Source organism: Canis lupus, chromosome 11 (genome assembly GCF_048164855.1).
Source record: "Canis lupus baileyi chromosome 11, mCanLup2.hap1, whole genome shotgun sequence".
Classification (NCBI taxonomy): Eukaryota; Metazoa; Chordata; class Mammalia; order Carnivora; family Canidae; genus Canis; species Canis lupus.
Window position 1 is genome coordinate 28470376 of NC_132848.1, and position 19415 is coordinate 28489790.

Consider the following 19415-nt stretch of genomic DNA (forward strand, 5'->3'; position numbering starts at 1 on the left):
ACCTCTTAAATCTGCAATTAGGGTTTCAGAGTTGCCATTAGAAATTAACTGCCCTGAAATTCTATAAATTGCACTTAAGCAATTCAGCTGTGAGAGTTTCCAACAAGGAGCGAGGTGTTGCCATCCAAATTGCTCATCGCAGTTTAGTAATAATCTCAAACATCAGCAACCACTACTGTTATCAGCTGACTTGCTTCTAGCCTCCCTTTCTTCATGGCTCACAAATGCATCACCGGCATAGGGAAAGACCCAACTTCAACTAATCAACTTCAACTAATCAGCTTCAACTAATTGAGTAGACTGCCTTTACTAACTTTAAAAAAAAAAAAAAATCACATGTGGGACTGTGGGACTACATGGCAGCTCTTCCTAATGTGTGTGTGTGTTTTTTTTTAAGATTTTATTTATTTATTCATGAGAGACACAGAGAGTGGCAGAGACACAGGCAGAGGGAGAAGCAGGCTGCCTGTGGGGAGCCCAATGTGGAACTTGATCCCAAGACCCCAGGATCATGCCCTGAGCCAAAGGCAGATGCTCAGCCACTGAGCCACCCAGGCATTCCTTTCCAATGTGTTTTAAGTTAATGCACTCATACAAAAAAATCGATACCTAAGGCCTTGAAATACAATTCTACTATCAACTTTATAAGCCTGACTTTTTAAGAGCAACTATTTAGAAAACCTGGTTTACCTAACGGCACCTTTTACAGGAGAGACAGGAGACCGACTATAACTTATACCCACATGCCAGTGAACTTGTGGCCAGAAAATTGTAGTTGTCTTTTTTCTCTTTCTCTTTTAGACTTCCCATGCTTGATTTATAGTAACTACAAACTGCTACTTTTGGAAAGTTATAGAAAAATTCTTAGAAAAAAAGAAAAATTCTTAGAAAAAAATAATAATTTCAAATATTAGTCATACTATTGAAAGACTCATATTAATAATTTGTTCTTCAGTAAGAAATAGAATTCTTTTGGGGCATCTGGGTGGCTCAGTGGTTGAGCGTTTGCCTTCAGCTCAGGTCGTGATCCCGGAGTCCCGGGATCGAGTCCCACATGGGGCTCCCCATAGGGAGCCTGCTTTGCCCGCTGGCTACGTCTCTCCCTATCTCTCTGTGTGTGTCTCTCATGAATAAATAAATACAATCTTTTAAAAAAATAGAATTCTTAAAAAAAAAAAAAAGAAATAGAATTCTTTATAGCAAATGGCCCAGAGTTGCTTCACTCAATTACAACAGTCATTAAAAACCAAACTGCTCAATCGACAAACTGTTTTTGTAGCCTTACTGAACACCTGTAGCCCTGTCTTCTGTCTCAATAGGCACCGCATTTATCTGAGTAAGTAACAGCAGATCACATCTGACAGATAATAACACTAAGCCTACCTATTATACTGGAAAAAAAAAAAAAAAACCACCCAACACTGATACATGTGCTTGCTCTACAGATGTACTGTCTGAGGCACATAAAAGCAGATCTAGTTAATGCCCTTGGGGGGGCAAGAGAGTTGACTTGGCCTTGACTGGTTCTCATTCTAACCAGGGAACTCTTTCAAAATCCTGTAACATTGATGGTACAGGATAGACACTCTTTCAAAAACTTCTGTAACATTGTTGGCAAAGGGAGTCCAACAATTTCATCATGTGTGGGGCATCTACAGATTACTGCATGGCAGATATAGTGCAGGCTAACAGAAAAAGTCTTTTTAATAATAAAGTAAGTGATCGTTCAAAAAACTGGGATCTTTCTAATGTTCCCGAAGTCCGGTTAGAGTGGAGGAGCCAAGTACGCATGGGTCATGGGTCATGGTCAATTATTCACAGAAGAGGCAGTCCTCTTGGGCAGAGTCCCCGAGCAAGAATGTGCCTTCAGGTTTCCCTTCAAGGGAGGCTTCTGTTCAGAAAGGTCCATCGATCCCCAGTAACAGGGATTTCCCCGTCATCTGAAGCAAGTCCAGCACAAGGTGGTGTACACAATCCATCTGCAAATGGACTTTCCCAGCTCCCTGTCTGCTAACGTGGGCACGGCTGTCTCCAGACACCTGACCTTCCTCTGCCTACGTGACTGCAGACACAGGGTGTTAGCGTCCTCTTCTGAGTCATAGTTAGTTTGCAGAATTGCCGTATTGTCCGCACTTCACTTCATTCATTCAGGAGCTAACTTTGGTCCCGGTTTATATAACGGATTAACCTGTGCAGTGGCTTCAAATATATGGATTTGTGCATTGGGAGGAGACTCAATCCCTTCTTCAATACCAAGCCGCCTTCTCTCTCTCTTTTGAAGTTTATCTTTTTCATCTCTAGACACAGAGGATGGATCACATGTATCAAAGACTGTTGAGTGTGGGTTCACGGGGGCTGTCTGCTGTTTAATCAAATGCCAAAATTTGAGGGCTAAATTTGAGCCAGCAGGAAATGGGCATTTGTCAAGCGTTAATTCTGAAATGTATATTTTTCTTTTATTAGAAAAAAAAGGGGTTTTGATTGCTTGTAAGTTCTCAGGGGGAAAACACAAGCCCACAGTATCCTGCAACCTCTGTCTCCAAGAGCACCTTCCTACATTTCTGCCGACACGCTGTCGTATCACACATGGAGCTTGCACTTGAGCTCTCTTTTGAGAGTCTGCTTCCAGTTCCACCAAACTTTTTATCAGTTTCCAATGAACTCTGTATCTTTGTAGAACAGGAACGTTTTTTCTCTCCACCTCATGGAGGCTGCCGAGGGATCTCTTCTTGTGAGTCTTACTCCCAGGGTGACACATGGCTCCTGATCCTTTTCAATGCTTATTTCAACAATCTGAGGAATTTCAGTGGCACAGTTTTGGTTTCTCCTTGAAGAATTCTTAGAAGGGTCTCATCCCAGTTGCAAGGCCACATTTTCTCTTAAGGGACAGCTCTGTTGCTGAGGAGCAGAGTCTCCTGTACTTATCTTTCTTTCACAAACACCTGTTGGAGTACATGTCCACATTTTCACTACAGCTCCCTCCCTTGTGACCGAAGAGATCCTGACACTGTATTGGAAGCGATTCCACATCTTCCCCACTTTATCCATTGATTATAAGATTTGTTGGGGCTCAGCCTCATCCGGGGGCACCTGCGGCCAAGTGGACAGTCCTGTCCTGTCCCTCTGGCTGTCTGATAGAGTGCAATCTCACTTCCTCTGGACAAAGCCTCCAGCCAGCCCCCACCCCTTTCACCCTTCCCCCTCTCTCCTCTCCCCAACCTCCACTGAAATGGAAAATACTTTCCCTCCATATCAGTTTTAGAATAATGTTTTCTATATCAACAAAACATTTTGCTGGAGTTTTTATAAGAACTGCATTGAGTTCTTATGCCAATTTGAGGAAAATTGACATCTTCACTATGTTGAATTGTCTTCATGAACATAGTATATCTTTCCATTTCTTTGTCTTTTTTTTATTTTTTTCATCAGCTGTCTGTGAGTTTTCAGCCCTCAAGTCCTGTGCACATGTTTTGCTAGATTTACACCGAAGCATTTTATTTTATTTTCAAGCAATTGTAAGTGATATTTTAAATGTTTATATCTTTTGTTTCTTGGCTGAGACTTTTAATTGTTTTCATTTATTTCAGATGTGTTTTGTAACACTTCTCTTATCTTGGTGTGGGCATCTTTGCTCATTCTGCTTGAGATCTTCCTGGCTTTTGGCAGAGTGATTTTTCCAGTGAGACCTAGATATTTTGGGCATTATGCAATGAGGCTCTGTATCTTACTTAGCCTTCTGCTTTAGTTAGTTTCCTGGGATGCTGCTTAAGTGGGGACTTGGGGAAGTGCCTCATTGCTGCCAAATAGGGTTAGAAGTCCAAATTCCCCACTTGACCTCTGTTGATGCAACAGTTAGTGTGGCTCTCTATTGTTGCAAGTCCCAGCCCCCTCCTTGGCTTTCCCTGAAAGCATTCTGGCAGAGAGATTGGAGTACCTTATATACTGCTGAAGGGGGCAGTTTAGGTTTCCCATGTGGTCTTGCTGACATGGTGGGGGCCACAGATTTTTCTGAAGGGTTTGGCTGGAGTACCATAATTATTGTCTAAAATGTTTCTGTCTTGTTGGCTGCCTCTTTTCTGGCTCCTTGGCTAGATAGAGTAGGCTTTTGTTGTTTTGGAGGGGCGGGGCTGATATCCAAACCCCATGGCATTTCCAGATTGCTGGCTTCTTTAGCTTCAAGTCTGAGATATGAGGCAAAAAAAAAAAAAAAAAACTGACCGCCAAGAAACTCATCCGGTTGTTGTTCTTTTAGTCCTGTGATCTCTAGCTAATCTGCCTTCTTCTCCCCTTCTTTCAGAGCCTCCTTGGGCTTATTTTATATATTATGATCAGGGTTTTAGTTGTGCTTAGTGGGAGGAATAAGAAAAAGTACATCTATTACTTCTCAGAAGCAGTACGATTTAAATTTAAATTCTACTTTTTATTTCAAGTGGAGGTTGTTCAGTTAATTAAAATCTTTTGTTCTTAAAAAAAAAAAACACTTTTGTTCTTCATATACTTTCACTCTCCATGCAAGGCCCTCTCTTATTTTATATAAAGTGTGTGTGTGTGTGTGTGTATCTCTCCTCATCCCTGACCCAGCCCCTATTCCTCTCCATCCAAAGACTCCTCTTCTAACATACTCAGGATATGCCCTTAAATAAATGTATAGGGACACCTGGGTGGCTCAGTGGTTGAGTGCCTGCCTTCAACCCAGGGCGTGATCCTGGAGTCGCAGGATCCAGGCCCACATCAGGCTCCCTGCATGGAGCCTGCTTCTCCCTCTGCCTATGTCTCTGTCTCTCTTTCTGTGTCTCTCATAAATAAATAAATAAATAAATAAATAAATAAATAAATAAATAAATAAATAAAATCTTTAAAAAGATTTAAAAAAATAAATGTAAACTGTCTACAAGCATGTAGCTTTTTAGGAGTATGTGTATCCATTTTAAGTTTACACAAATGACATCATGTCTGATGTCCCATTTTATTTAATCTCCTTTTTTACTCAAAACCAGGTCTTTTGGTTTGACCCATGTTGTTTTACAGATGGGCTACTTCTCTACTTTCCATGTGCATCCACCTCATTCCTTAACAATTTCCCTAGTGAGGGACACCTGGTTGCCTGTACTTCACAGCAGCTGCAAGCAGTGCCGCCAGGAATATCTTGAGCATGCTTCGTGGTGATGGGTGTAATGTGCTCCGGGGTTACCACTGAGGTGTGGGGTGGCTGGGTCTGGGGCATACACTGTCATAATTGCTCCAGGCCTGGCTTATTGGTTCTGGAAGGACAGTACCTGCTCATGCCCCCAATAGCAGTGTCTGGGAAATCCTATTGAGAAGACTAAAACAGCACTGGGAATTCTCTGGTAAAGCAGATATTATTTTGGCAAGGTGAACAACCGCCTTCTAAATCATGTTTAGGCTTGTCAACAACCAGGCAGTATAACCCAAGGTTCCCTGGGATTTTCCCTGGTGATCACGGGAGAGTCCTGCCTGGTCCGGTGGACTGAGGACTAGGTCTAGGATGAGCAAACATCCAGAAGTAGGGAGACCTTAAAGCCCCAGAGATCCCAGAAGTTGAAATAGCTGCTGGGAGTTAAATGAATGAGAGGCAAAGGGAACAGCCCCTACTATAGAGCCTGGCACACGGCTCATACTCAATTAATGTTTACCAAGTGTGAGAACGAACAAAGGAAGGAATCGTTGGCCTGTGCCTCTGCTCACTCGCTGCTGCTGCTGGTGGGGTCTGTGTTTCCGGGAACCCCAAACTTTATTTCTTGCATTGGCTCTGCCAGCTGGAGGTGGGCATTTGTGAAGGGGCAACCAGTGTCCTCAAGGCCCCCACACCCTGCCTGTGATCTCCTGGGTCTGTCTCCTCCAGACTCTCAACATTCATTCAGTCACTCATTCATCCCTAAAATCCCCCTAGACACCTCAAGGGGTCCTGCCTTGTGCTATACTCCCGGGATTGAGAAATCAGGGTGGAAGAGGCATGCTGACCCCCACCCTCAGCCACAGTCAGCAGGGTGCCCTCAGCCTGGAGATTCCCCCTGCAGTCTCTCCTGGCCCGGCTCCCATGTGTTCTCTGGGTCTCTGCGCTCAGCGCCTCGTAAACCAGCCCCCCTTCCTCGGCACTATTCTCCACTGACTTCCTGGACTTCCCTTCAGGGCATTCACTGCAATTTGTCAGCGTCTATTTCTACAATTATTTAATTTTTTTAACTGTAACCTATTATTTATGATGTTTATCCACAAGTGTATGTGCCTGGCACATAACAAGTGTTCAGTAAATGCTGTGGCGTGACTGTCAGAAGACTAAGGGCTGAAATGAAGGTGCCTGTGGCTCCTTGAGGACAGAGAAACCACCTCTGTCTGGGGCCAGGAGGGAGGGCTTCCTGGTGGAGGTGGCGACCCCAGAGCAGAGTGTTTGCCAACTGGATAATGGAGTTCCAGGCAGAGAGAACTACATGGCATGTCCAGACGTTGGGCAATAAACTGCTGGGAACCACCAGGAGGATTTGGGGCAATGTAGGCAAAGGATTCTTTCTTTTTCTTTTTGATCTTTTTATTGAAGAACAAAATATGTAAAGAAAAACACCTGTATCCTTAAATGTCCAGCTGGATGGATTTTCACAAGGGAAACACACCAGTGTAACCAGTACCTAGGTCAAGACACAGGACATTATCAGCAGCCAAGAAAGCCCCCTGTGGCGCCCCCTACAGGCACTGTGCCTCCTTTCCCCACAAAGATAGTCCCCGTTCTGATTTGTGCTGTTCTGTTTCTTTCTTTTCTTTTTTCTTTTTCTTTCTTTCTTTTTTTTTTTTGCAGTTCTGTTTCTGAAGTTCACATAAATGGAATCACGCAGCAGCTACACCTTTGTGTCCCGCTTCTGCCCCTCAACACTGTGTGAGATGCATCCACGTGGCTGCGGTGCTTGTACCTCAAGCACTATTCTTACTCCATTGTACTGTTGATGGATATTCGGGTTATTGCTGGGCTTTGGCCACTGTGAGTTAAGCTGCAACAAAGGATCTTGTCTATGTCTTTCGGTCGGTGGGCATATGCATGCTGTTGTCTTGGACATAAACCCAGGGGTGGGGGTGCTGGAGAGAGGGCAGACGATGCCAAAGTGTCTTCCCAAGTGGTTGTACCAGATACGCTCCCTACAGCCCCCGTGTCCTCGGAGTCCCAGTTCCATGTCCTTACCCACACTTGCTATTTCCTATAATTTTCATTTTAGCAACTTTGGTGGGTGTGTGGTGATACCTCATTGTGGTTTTAGTTTGCATTCCCCTGATGACTAATGATGTTTCCGTGGATTTATAGGCCACATGCTGAAGCTCTTTGGTGTAAGGCCTGCTGAGAGTCTCTTCCTCCTTTCTCACTTGTTGCCTCTCTTTTTCCTTCTTGATCTGTAGGAGTTCTTTATATACTTGGGAAATGAATTCTTTGTCAGGTGTACGTTTTGCAAATAGTCACCGGATTTGACACCAGGGACTGATGGGGTTGAACCGCATTTGTAAAAGCTCCCCCCGCCCTCCACGACCACCTCTGGCTGCATGGGCAGGACAGACTGTGAGCCCAGGAGGCAGGGGTGCCGGGGAGGAGCTGACCAGGGCAGCGGCTGTGCGGCTGGATGGCAGGGGTCGGGGTCTAGGGATGCTTCAGCAGCACAATGGACAAGCGACATCTGTCACGCCGCGTCACGACAAAGACAAGATGTGCGTGGTGATGGAGCGTTGGGGGCGGGGTGCGGCCACAAGGCTGACTTCCAGTCCCGCTGGCTGGCCGACGAGCTGACGCACTCTGCCCACCCAGCTGCCAGCAGCGAAAGGCGGCTTTGTCCTCCCAGGCCCCACCCAGGCCTGCCGGTCGGAGATGCTCCAGGGTCACCGTCGGGACACTGGACAGAGTGCCCAGTGGTAGAATCTGGGTCTCCAGTGGCGACCGAGGGACAAACACCCCGCTGCCAATACACACACATGGCCGGGCCGAGCCGCGAAGACCCTGAGCCCCAGACGGGCTGGCAGCGGGGGGACCGGGCCCAGCCAGGGTGGACAATGGCCCCCTGTCTGCAGCCTCCTTGCCCCTGTGAGTCCAGGCTCGGGGGATGAGCCTCTGGTCCTCGCCCCCAGGGAAAGGGTGCAAGCCGATTCTGCGGTGTCTGGACTTATGGCTGAGCAGCGAGGACAATGCTGGAAACGGGCCTGACTCCCTCCCCGAAAGCGAGGTCCCCCGCGTCTGTACCGCAGGTTAATTCCTCACCAGAGTCCCACCCCCATTCTGTTTCTCAGTGTTACTTGGAAGACTTCCCTGGGCCCCATCTTGCAGCATTGGGCTCGGCAGATCACAGCATTTCTGCTACGATACTGTAATTAAACCCTACAAACTCCTTCCGTGACGGGAGGAATATAGCACGCGCCGTGGGCTGCACTGTGCTGGCTGCTTTACATAAGTGATGTCAATCATCCTCCCCATGACCTCTAAGGGAAGTGTTCATTTCTTCATTTCCTAAATGAGGGTACGGACTTGCCCACGTTCACACAGGCAGCGTGGCAGAGGCAGGATTTGAACTTGGGCCAGTTGGATCCTTGGGCAGCCCTCCTTTCTCTCCTTCCCAGCCTGCAGGACAGTAGGGAGCATGGGGGGATGGGATGTCCCCCCAACCAGTGGCCTCACTCTCACATTACTCTGTGTGTGGGATGGGCCTGCCTCTGAGCTGTGCTCCTGGAAGGGGAGGGCTGGCCCGAGAGAGTCAGGTTCATATTCTGGCTTTGTCCCCACCCCTCTGGGTGACCTTGAGTCAGTTACATGTCTCGGGGCCTCGGCCTCCCCATCTGAGCAATGGGGTAAACCCCACCAAGCCTTGCTCCCTGGCTTCTTGGGTGAGCAAGGTATGGAAGGATCCAGCTGAGTGAAGCCCAGATGGACCGGGCTATCTGCTTTTGTCACGCTCCTTGTTTGGATCCTTCCTGGAGCCTAAGCTGACCTTTCCTGTTCCCTTTTTTGATGTTAGAGAAGAGTCAGATGGCTCCCCTGCCCTAGCCCTCTCCAGCTTACTCAGTCCCCAGCTGCCCAAGTGTCCCAGGCACGCCCTGGGTTCTGGCCAATGGTGGCTGCCCCCATCCCAGGGCTCCGGGCTGGCCAGATGGGCAGATGGTACTAGAAATAGCCCTGATGGGAGATTCCCCCCTTCCAAGGCTCAACCACTTCCTCTCTGACAGAGCACGAAGTCTCCAGGAGGTTCTGCAGGGCAGACTAAGGGACATGCCTCAGGTCCTTGTCTGCTGTTCTTGGGTGTGTGCTACAGTGGCAGACACCCTATGGTTCCCTCCTTGGCATCCATTCCCTTCCCTCCGCCCTGACCAGACCCTGAGGTTCCCAGCTGTGGTGGGCCCTGATGTGTTCAAAGCAATTACTATAGCTCATCGCATGGCTACTGTGATTGGTTCAGGGGTGGACATGTGACTCAGGTTGTCCAACCAGAGCAAAGACCTCTGCTTAAGCTCTCCAGCAGGTAGACTTTCTCTCCACTGCATGCGAAGAGAAGAAGGTGAAGAGAAGAAGGTAGACCCAGAGCCGAGTGGAGGCCATCCTGAGACCGGAGCAAATGCCAGAACCTGGAGCCAAGAGATGGAGGCAGAGAAACCAGGTCCTGACCGCTTATTTATAGGACCAGTCCAGATCCAAATTTGCTTGAAACCTCAAATACCCATGTGCTTTTTTCACTTAGTACACAGCCCACAGATTTTAGTTTTTAAAGTCACCTTGAGTTGGGTCTCTTGTTACTTGGAACCTAAAAATCCTGAACAAGGCTTATAGCAGAAAGAGGGCCAGGCCTCCTGTCCTCCTGCATCTCAGGCTTACAGAATGGAGCCCCGGGCAGTGCAGGCAGGGCTTGTGTGGAAACATGTCCCTGTGGCAGCCTTAGTCTCAGAAGCAGAAGACACTGAGAGGTCTTAAGTGGGTTTTTCAGATGGGAGCACCGAGGCTCACCAATTCTCCAGCCTTTCCCCACTCCACTGGCTGGGTGCCGAAGGCCTCAGGCAAGTGGGAAGGGTTGAGCACCCAGCCTGCCGAGTCCCCAGGCCTCTCTCTGGGAAGGCTCCTGTCTCCCCCGACCCTAGTTCATCTGAGGATGGCGGCTGAGTTCCGTATTGCTAAAATCAGAGAGGACTTGGCATGTGCGTGGAAGAGAAATAGCTCTCATTGGGACCCAGGACCCAGTACTCTCAACATTTCCTCCTCATCCTCTACTCCTCCCTCGATACAGGAAGAGAAGCTTGTGGTGACTGTGCAGCCTTCTGTCCCTGAAGAAATGGGTGTCACCCGGCCAAGGGAGTGCCACCTTAATTTCACGACTGTAAGTCTCAAGTTGGCCCTTGGTGTTTGTTCCAATGAGCTATTTCTGGGTCATAAAGTAAAGGCTTAAGACAACTATAATTTTATCATCTCTCATGGATTGGGAGGGGCTCAGCTGGGTTGTTCAGAGTTTCAGAGAGTTGCAGTCACATGGCGGCTGGAGCTGAAGCATCTGGGCACTGGCAGGACTCTCCCTCTCCATGACCTCAGAGCTGTTCCACAGGGTCTCTCTGCGTGGGCTCCTTTGGGCTTCCTCGCAGCATGGCGGCTCAGGGCTCTAGTGGGAGTCTCCTACAAGATGGGAGCATTTCCCATGTTACTTCTGGAGTGTCGCAGTGTCGCTTCCACTACAATCTGTTGCTGAGGAGTGAGTCACCAACCTGCCCAGGTTCAAGGGGAGGGGAATTAGACTCCACTCCTTTTTTTTTTTTTTTTTTTAGCCTCCACTCCTTAGTGAGAGGGTGGAAGGTTCTAGAAGTGCCTGTGGGATGGGAGGTGTTGTGGTGGCTGTCTTGGGAAAGTGCATCTGCCAGCGTGTTGTTGGGCAGCGCTGCTACATTGCTCTGGTCCCCTTGCTTCCCTTCCATATAAGAGGATTCTTTTATACCTTCTCCTCCCACCTCAAACCCCCGGGGCCTTTATTTGTAGCCCGTGGTGGCGCTCCTTTTGCAGCGAAATAAGAGAAGGAATCATGGGAGAACATCCATGTGCTCCACCCACCCTCCTGCTGGGCCCTGCACCTGCTCGGGCTGCCTTCCCTGTGGGTTTCGTGGGTGGAGTACCTGTGAGTCTCCCGAGGGACGGCCCTTCACGCGTGCGCTGGGCCCCATCCCTCCTGCAGTCCTCGCTCAATCTGTACCGCCACGCCAGTTTCCCCTCTCTGGCTTCACTCTTTGGGAGAGAATGCTAGTTCTCCCATCTTAAAAGCCAAAAGAACCTGCATCAAACCAAAAAAAACAACCCTATCTTCACCCCGTCACTCATGGTGTCTGCTCCCAGGTCAGCCCTTGCATTGGCAGGGCTTGGGGCAAGGGTCCAGATGGAAGTCTGCGTACACTAGGGGCATAACCACGTTAAATATGTGTGAAATCAAATACAAGCTCTTTCTACTTGAGAAGTAGATCTTTTGTCTTTTCCTTTTCAATCCAGTATTTATTTGTCTTCCCTCTGCCAAACCTTGAGCCAACCACTTTCCCCAGGCTGCCCGGAGAGGTGTAGGAGAAAGAACATACAGGGCAGTCGAGACCTGTGGGAAGTGGACACGGCTCCTTCCCACGGCAACAAGGAGGGGAACAGCCAGCATCAGGCACAAGAGCCCCATGGCCTCCGAGAGGGCAAAGCCCAGGGGTAGGAGGAGAGCTGTGGCTTCAGAGAGGGGCTCCTGGCATCACCAGTGATGAGGCCCCCAAACCCAGTCGCGATGCAGCCCCAGAACCAGCCGCCCCTCCTGCGGCAGCCCCAGCCCCAGCCCCAGTGAACTTGGCTGCTGTGTCCGTGTCCCTTGAAATAGCTCTGGGTGGGAAGCTGCGCTGGGAATAAGTGAGGTCAGGGGACGTGGGGCTGCCAAGCAGCTAGGCTCTCATCTGTCAGTGACTCTGGTGGTTTTAGCTCTGCTGCAGACAGTGATGGGCTCAACAGCTGAGAGGCACTCCTGCCCAAGAAGGGGGTGGAGACACGCTTTGCACAGGCGTCCACTTCAGTGGATGAGGGGCTGTGGCACGAGAGCTGCTCCCAGTGCAGAGAAGACAGAGACAGAGAAGTCGATCTTCTTCTTCTTCTTTTTTTTTAGAAGTCGATCTTCTTAATGAAGAGTTGGGATTCGGAATTCTCTGACTCCTGGAACACCGCGGCCTGCGGGAGCCAGCCTTGGCCGTGGCCCTGGCATGTGGCCCTGGCCCTGGTCTCGGGACCGTCCCCTTCTTTTCTCACCCTTGGCTCCACCCACACTTTGAGGGGCCCTGAGCACCTGTGTGTGGACACCCAGTCTAGACCGAGCTCTGTCCACTGTCCCCACCACCTCCAGGGGTAAACAGCTCCTCCTGGGCCACCAGCGGGGAGAGCAGGATGACTTGGGCCCTGTGAGCCTCTTACTTGGGTCTCAGGACACCACTGCAGCTCCCGTGTACAGCCAAGCTCCTGGGAAGCGTCTTGCCCTCCCCTTTTGAGTTTCTCTCCCCTGTTGCTAGCCTAAGCCTCTCCCACCAGGCTTGCACCCACCTCTCTGCAGGAATTCTATTTGTTCCACTGCTCTCTTGAGCTCCCCCTCCCCCACGCTGCTGGTCCCCTTTCATCTCCCCAAACAATAAATGGTTGGGGGAGCCCAGGGCTCAATCCTTGGACTTACTGTTTGTCGACACTCTTTCCCAGAGTGATCTCATCGTAGCTCATGGGTCCACAAGCCAATGACAGCCAAATGTGTGTCCCCAGCTGGGACCTGGACTTCAGACTCCCGGGTCTGGCTGCCTGCCCCATTGTGCCCTGTGGATGTCTCAGAGTCATCCTTTGTCCTCCGGAGCCCTGGGGCCCACGTCTTGGAATCTGTGAGCACCGTCCCCTCCGCTTCAGAATATGCTGAGATTCCCACTCCTTCTCGACACCCCCACACTGGCAGCCCAGCCTCGTGCCCCACCTCCCTCTGCCCCTCTCTGCACCCCACCCCCACCCCAGGCTGCCACAGGGCAGGCTTACTATACAGCCCAAGTCAGGTGGTGCACTTCTTTGTTCACACCTCTCCACAGCCCCTGCTGTTGCTCAGAGTAAAAGCCCAGGTCCTCATTGCAGCCCCACAAGGGCCTACAGGCCCCATGCTGACCTCATGTTGCCTATGTTACCCTGGGGCACTGCAGGTGCTCCCCACACACACACCTGAAGCCCTCCGCCTCTGGACTCCACACTTCACTTCCTTTTGTCTCTGATCAAATGCCACACTGGGGGGACCCCTTGGTGGCTCAGTGGTTGAGCGTTTGCCTTCGGCTCAGGTCATGATCCCGGGGTCCCAGGATTGAGTCCTGCATTGGGTTCCCCATGGGGAGACTGCTTTTCCCTCTGCCTGTGTCTCTGCCTCTCTCTCTGTGTTTGTCTCTCATGAATAAATAAATAAATAAATAAATAAATAAATAAATAAATAAATAAAATCTTTTTAAAAAATGCCACAGTGGGGATCCCTGGGTGGCGCAGCGGTTTGGCGCCTGCCTTTGGCCCAGGGCGCGATCCTGGAGACCTGGGATCGATTCCCACGTCGGGCTCCCGGTGCATGGAGCCTGCTTCTCCCTCTGCCTGTGTCTCTGCCTCTCTCTCTCTCTGTGACTATCATAAATAAAAAAATTAAAAAAAAAATTAAAAAAAAAAAATGCCACAGTGGGGGAGCCTTCCCAGACTGCCTTGCATACACTGAACCCCCACCTGCCACAGCCTCGTCTTTCCTCACAGCGCTTCTTACCATGTGCCATACCGTATATTTAACTCTAATTGTTCAATCGCCCATTTCCCTCCATTGAGATGGAAGCTGCACTGCAGGATCCCCAGACAGTGCATGGCACATAGTAGGTCCTCACGAAATATTTCTTGAATGAATGAATGAATTGCTAATCAATCCTTGCATTCTTTCCCCGTGAGTGCTGGCTTAGCTCCAGAATATCTCTCAGAATATCAGCACCACAGACTTCCGATGAGCTGCAGCCTGTGTGTCACTCCTGTTCCAGACAAAGGGTGGTCCCCTAGCCACCTACCACGCTTCTCTCCATTACTGCATGCCCTCCCTGAAGTCCTCCTGTGGAGCGCCTGGGGGGCTCGAACCGACTCTTGATTTCTGCTCGGCTCGTGATCTCAGGGTCCTGGGATCAAGTCCTGTGTCTGGCTCCATGCTCAGAGAGGAGTCTGCTTGAGGATTCTCTCTCTCTCTCTCTCCCTTTGCTTCTCCTCGCTGAAATTAATAAATCTTAAAAAAAGAAAAAAACCAACACCTCATATGAGGAGTCACCTCCTCCCTGAAGCCCTCCTGATTCACTCATCACTTTCTCTGGTGCCCTCTCGGTGGGCAGTGGAGGGGAACCCACAGTACATCTGTGTCTGTGTTACCTGTGATGGGTGACTGTCCCACCCTCCTGATGGACAGTGCACTCGCCAGGGAGGGCTACATCTTGAGCATTTCCGTAACCCCACACTCAGCAGAGCCTTAGTACACAGTAGGTGCTCACTCAGTGTTTGCTACCTTGAGCTGAACATTTGGCTTAGTTTTATCCTTAATATTTTTCATTAGGCCTTTGTTTCTTTGATCTTAAATCACGTTTGTTTTCGGCTTCATCTTTAGTTTGTTTTTTATTACTTCTCTTTCCCTTTTCTGATTCTAAAACAAGTCACATTGCAGAAAATGTTGTAAACATCCAAGAGCATACAGGAAAGGCAGGATTATTCACAATTTAGCAGTCCAGAAATAACGATTATTAGCATTTGGGGTATTCGCTTCAACTTTTTCTTTTGGGTGCACTTTTTTTCTTTTTTTACTAAATTTTCTATTGTACTGGTTTTTATGTCATCACAGTTCTTCAAAGATATTATATTTAATGGTTGCATAATATTCCACCCATTCCATTCATTTTCTCATAATCCATTTCACCAAGTATTCAACACACAGAAAATCCTGACACGCGCCCCGTGTGACATGCATACACACACACACGCACGCACACACACGCTCCAGGCCCACAGACACGCTGGCGCACACTCCCGTGGCAATCTCCACAATCGAGGTGATTTCCCAGCGGAGGGTTAAGAGGGCACTGGTCACGTGGACCCAGCAGGGTGTGTTCCAGCCTTTTCCTTCTGTGGTCCCTCAGACAGACAGATGTCAGGACAGACACACACAGGATAAGCAGGCAGGAAGCAGACCGGGGCCAGGCAATGTGGAGGCAATGGCTTTCGGGGGTGTCTGGGCTTTCAGGGGGATCGGGCGATGGGGAAGGTGAGGTTGTCGGGAGCAGGACCTTGGCTGCCCTCAGAGAGGCAAGTCCCAGACAAAGGCAGGTGACAGAACAGGGCTTCCTCTGCTTAATGCTGTCAAGGGAATGCAGAGGGCGGTGGGTGTTCACAGAACCAAAAACCCAAACCTCAGAATCCTGGGACCACAGAGGGTCGGCGAGGGACTGGCCCAGAGGGACCACGTTGTCCACCTCTCCAACGGTCAATGCAGGTGCTCAGGTCCAAGTGAAGGGACCTCTTGGGACTCCTGACTCGGGCAAAGAGCTCTTTCTGCCTCCCCATGTGGTCTGGGCCAGGTCCCCTGGTCTCTGTCCCCAGAGCCAGAGTGAACTCTTGAACTCTGCAATGGGCCCTGAGCGTCGTGGAGGGTCTCTAGGACGGGGCAGAGGGGCTTGCAGTGGTCCTAGAGCCGCAGGAGGGAACAGAGGGAGGGAGACTGGCACCCAGGCTTGAGCTCAGATGTGCCCAACCCCCGGGGCAGCCTCTGTGCCTTCCCTGCTGGGCCCTGTTTGACTCCTCCACGCTCCCCAACTGCAGAAGGCAGGGCAGGGACAGGAGGAGGTGCCTGTGTCTGGGGTCACCTGCTCACAGGCTTGGTCTCCCGAGGAGAGGAGGCTTCTGATGTGGACCCCTGGGGAGTTGCCCCGTTGGGCTCCTTCCCAGACTGCTCTGGCTCTCACGGTCTGAAACCAGAGGCTGTTTGCAGGGAAACATGGAAAAGAATGAACTCAGCTCTGGGTGGCTTTAGGGAGGAGCCTCCAATGCTTGAGGTCCAGAGTCAGCTTGACCCAGCTAACTGTGGGATCTTGGACAAGTCATTTCCCTCCCAGGACCCCCGAGAAACACCCAGGGAGGAGGCTCCAGAGCGAGAGCAGCCTGGGACTGTGTTGTTACCAGTTTTCAGAGTCTCAGAAGCCTGCAGGCCATTGCTGGGTGGAGGTGGAGGTGGTCCCGGGGAAACTGTGAGAACAGCTTAACTTGCACTAGGACCAGGCTCAGTGAAGGGCCAGGCCAAGGTTCCCTGCTTGGTCGGGGGAAGAGGCTCTGTGAAGAAGGGACGACTAGGTCACAGCACCACAGTGTAGCAAGGCTGAGCTTGCTAAAGGAGGGAGGCAGCCCTCTCCTTTTGTAGATGGAGAAACTGAGTCTCAGAGAATGAAAACAACTGTGCCAGCCACTAGAGGCTAGAACCCAGGAGCCCTCTGCCTCTCCTCTCTCCACCCATCCACCTCTGCCCTCTGGCCACTCTCAAGGGCTTCCCTGGCGGTAGGGGAGCAGGCTGGGGAACCCCAAAAGATAAAACCCAAAGCCCAAACCCCTTCCCTGTTGACTCTCCCCAGACCTCCCAAACCTTTCCTTTCAGGTTAGGGGTTTGTTTGTTTCTGTGGGTGGGACTAGGACCAGAGGGGTTCCCCCAGCACCTCAAGTCCAAGGGACACCCCAAGTGGGATGCTGTCCTGCCAGGACGAGACAGCCTGGAACTAGGCCAATGCCCCAGCAGTGGCAGCTCAAGGCAGCTGGACACAGCCGCCGCCAAGAATGCCAGGAATGTGGAGCGGCTGTGTCCTTCCCGCTCCTCTTCCTCCCCCCACTCCTAGAACAGGATATTCCCTGTCCAGGGAAGCCCAAGCCCAGCCCCCTTATGGGAAAACCTCAGGGCATGTGGTGGGCAGTGCTCCTGCCCTGGAATGGGCACCAGGTCCTGCCCTGGGATAGGCATCAGGTCCGGGGGATCCTAGGGACCTGGCATGCAGGGGAGGACACGGTGGGTCTGCGTGGGTTCAGCATGTGCTGAGGACCTACTATGTACTAAGCGTTTCGTGTGTATTAACTCCCTTCGTCTCACAGCAACCCTGGGAGAGTCTGTTTTCCAGATCAAGAAGCTGAGGCTCAGAGGGGCTAAGGAACTTGCCCGAGTGCACCAGCTGGCAAGTGGCAAAGCCAGACTTGATCCAGGCCAGTCTGACACTGACGTCCTTGCTCTCAGCCAGGAGACCAGGTGGCCTCAATGCCACTGGGGCTGCTGGGGGCCGTCTCCTGGTGCCCACCCGCCCTGGCACCTGCAGAGGTTGGGGGCGTGCTGCATAAAGGCAGCCCCTTCCTGTTGGCAGCTGTTCGTTTTGCAGTTGGCAAAGGTCTGTCTCTGAGATACAGGGGCTGGAAGGTCAGCTCTAGGCCTCTCTCTGGCTGTTCTTGCAGGATCCCAGCACCAGTGAATCCCAGAGCTTGACCATTGTGATGGTCATTGGCTCAGAGGGGCTCCTCTGGACCTGTTGTTGTGATGGGCAGGGAGGCTGTCCTTCAGTGGAGGGAGGCGGGGGGGTTCACGGATAGGATGGATAGGACACGGGGCTCTGGGAAGGCTGAAGATGGTCAGAAGCAGAGCATGAGCTGCACGGCCTCCAGCCCTGTGATTCTACAGGTGTCTCCTTAGGCAGCTGTGTACCCACCTCCTCCTTCGGAGCTCATCCTTGGCCCTTCGGCTGGGCTGTTCCTCTGGGGCACGACCCAGAAGGTCAGGTGCAGCCATCCTGCCCTGGCCCAAGAGTCTGGAGTGCCTAGCCCTGGACTGAGCTCTCTGTTGGCAGGTGGGGCATAAAGAGGTCTGCAGGGCATTGGGCTGTACTCAGCCCCAGGCCCACTCCCAAACCACCCCCCACGTGGCTGGGGAATAGAGCCATCTACGCAGGGGGGTTAGCCCATTAGAAATAGGGGAGACTGAGGCCCAGGGGGCCAGGTGACCCGCTCAGAGTCACAGAACTGTCATGTAGCAGAGTTGTAACTTGAATCCCAGTCTTGTACCCACCAGCCCTCTCGAAGGGTGTCTGGGTTCCAGCCACCGGCCCCTCACCTTCTCCTGGCCTTCCCTCCTGGTCCCTTAGCCCCTGAGGTCTGGCTGGTTCTGTTCCAGTGTGTTGTCCTGCACTGGTTCCTGGTCCCCCGGGGGGCCAGGGTCAGGTAAACAGGATCCCAGCCGCACTCCCTGACCTTGTTTACCTCCCAAAAGAATGTGAGGGCATTCTTCCCCTTCCCAGGCTGTGACTCACCCCTCAGCAATGCACCAGGCTCCCGACACTGCCTGCCCGGCCCCCATTCAACCCCCTCCGGACGGGACCCTTGCCTCCTCACCCGGTGATGTCAACCATGTTAGCCCCCCTACTCCCCCCACCACCACCCCATGGAGCCCACCGGGCCTTAAGTCGTCATGGCGACAGCTCACAACAGGAAGCAAGGCCCCATGGAGGCCTGTGCTGGGGCAGAAACACAGGAAGCAGCGCTGAGCACTGCGCAGCATTGTCAGCCTCGTAAAAAACAAAACAGGACAAAAAGATTTAATGAGAACAATTAGCCTGAAGAAAAAGGAAAAAAAAAAAAGACCAAAAAAACAAACAAAGCCAAACAGCCCGAAGGCAGGAGGCTGGCTGAGCTCCAAGGACCCCGTGTTTCCCCTCCCAACACAATGTCAGTTAAATAATACTTCCTTCTCAGAAGGCTCCTGGGGAAGAAGAGGGGTCCTTCCCAATGGCTCCTCTGCTGAGTCCCCCAACTTCTGAGGCCCCTCCTCTCCAAGGTAGGCCTGGCTCCCCTGGGTCCCCTCTCTAGACTTGACCAAGGCCCAGCTCTGTAACTTCTACTGAAGGCTTTGGGGCACCAGATGGGCTGGTGTCATCCCCGTGTCTCCCCAGGCCCTGCAAGGAGAGGTATCCAGTTCAGTGGAAGACAGAGCACAGGCCCTCCAACCCTCAGAAGGAAACTCATCCCCGGCAGCTCAGCTGTGGGATTCTGTGCAGAGAGATCTCTCTTGCACTTGACCAGCATCACCGACAGCATCATCCTGGCCGCTTCACCGAGGTGTTGTGAAGCTTAAGTGACTTGGTGTATTGGCTCACACACAGTAGGTGCTCCATGCACTTTGAATGAACAAGTGCAAGGACGAGTGAACCAGGTGGAAGTTCCACGGAGGCCGTTTTCAGCTCAGTATGAACAATCAGAGATGGACAAGATGCTCCCTAAGGGACAGAGCTCCCTGTCAGTAGAGGTGGGCAAAGACAGGCTGGGAAGACTTGGGACCTTGTAGAGGGGCCCCCCCCGC

General features: G+C 51.3%; 2 long non-coding RNA genes and 1 pseudogene across 4 annotated transcripts; 1 reads left to right on the top strand and 2 right to left on the bottom strand.

The window, feature by feature from the left end:
- Positions 1 to 1549: 1549 nt before the first annotated feature.
- On the bottom strand, positions 1550 to 3048 carry LOC140642191 (suppressor of cytokine signaling 5-like; annotated as a pseudogene).
- Positions 3049 to 6822: 3774 nt separating this feature from the next.
- LOC140642818 (uncharacterized) lies at positions 6823 to 11965 on the top strand. The gene is made up of 2 exons (XR_012039223.1): positions 6823 to 9635; positions 10257 to 11965. It is a non-coding gene; the product is annotated as an uncharacterized lncRNA (long non-coding RNA).
- On the bottom strand, positions 11477 to 18495 carry LOC140642817 (uncharacterized). 3 transcript variants are annotated; one of them, XR_012039221.1, is made up of 5 exons: positions 18174 to 18359; positions 17773 to 17900; positions 14074 to 14282; positions 12690 to 12823; positions 11477 to 12196 (listed from the first exon to the last, which is right to left on the bottom strand). It is a non-coding gene; the product is annotated as an uncharacterized lncRNA (long non-coding RNA). The 3 variants fall into 3 exon arrangements; XR_012039220.1 differs by lacking the exons at positions 17773 to 17900; positions 18174 to 18359 and adding an exon at positions 18370 to 18495; XR_012039222.1 differs by lacking the exon at positions 17773 to 17900 and having other exon boundaries at positions 18174 to 18354.
- Between the last annotated feature and the right edge of the window lie 920 nt (positions 18496 to 19415).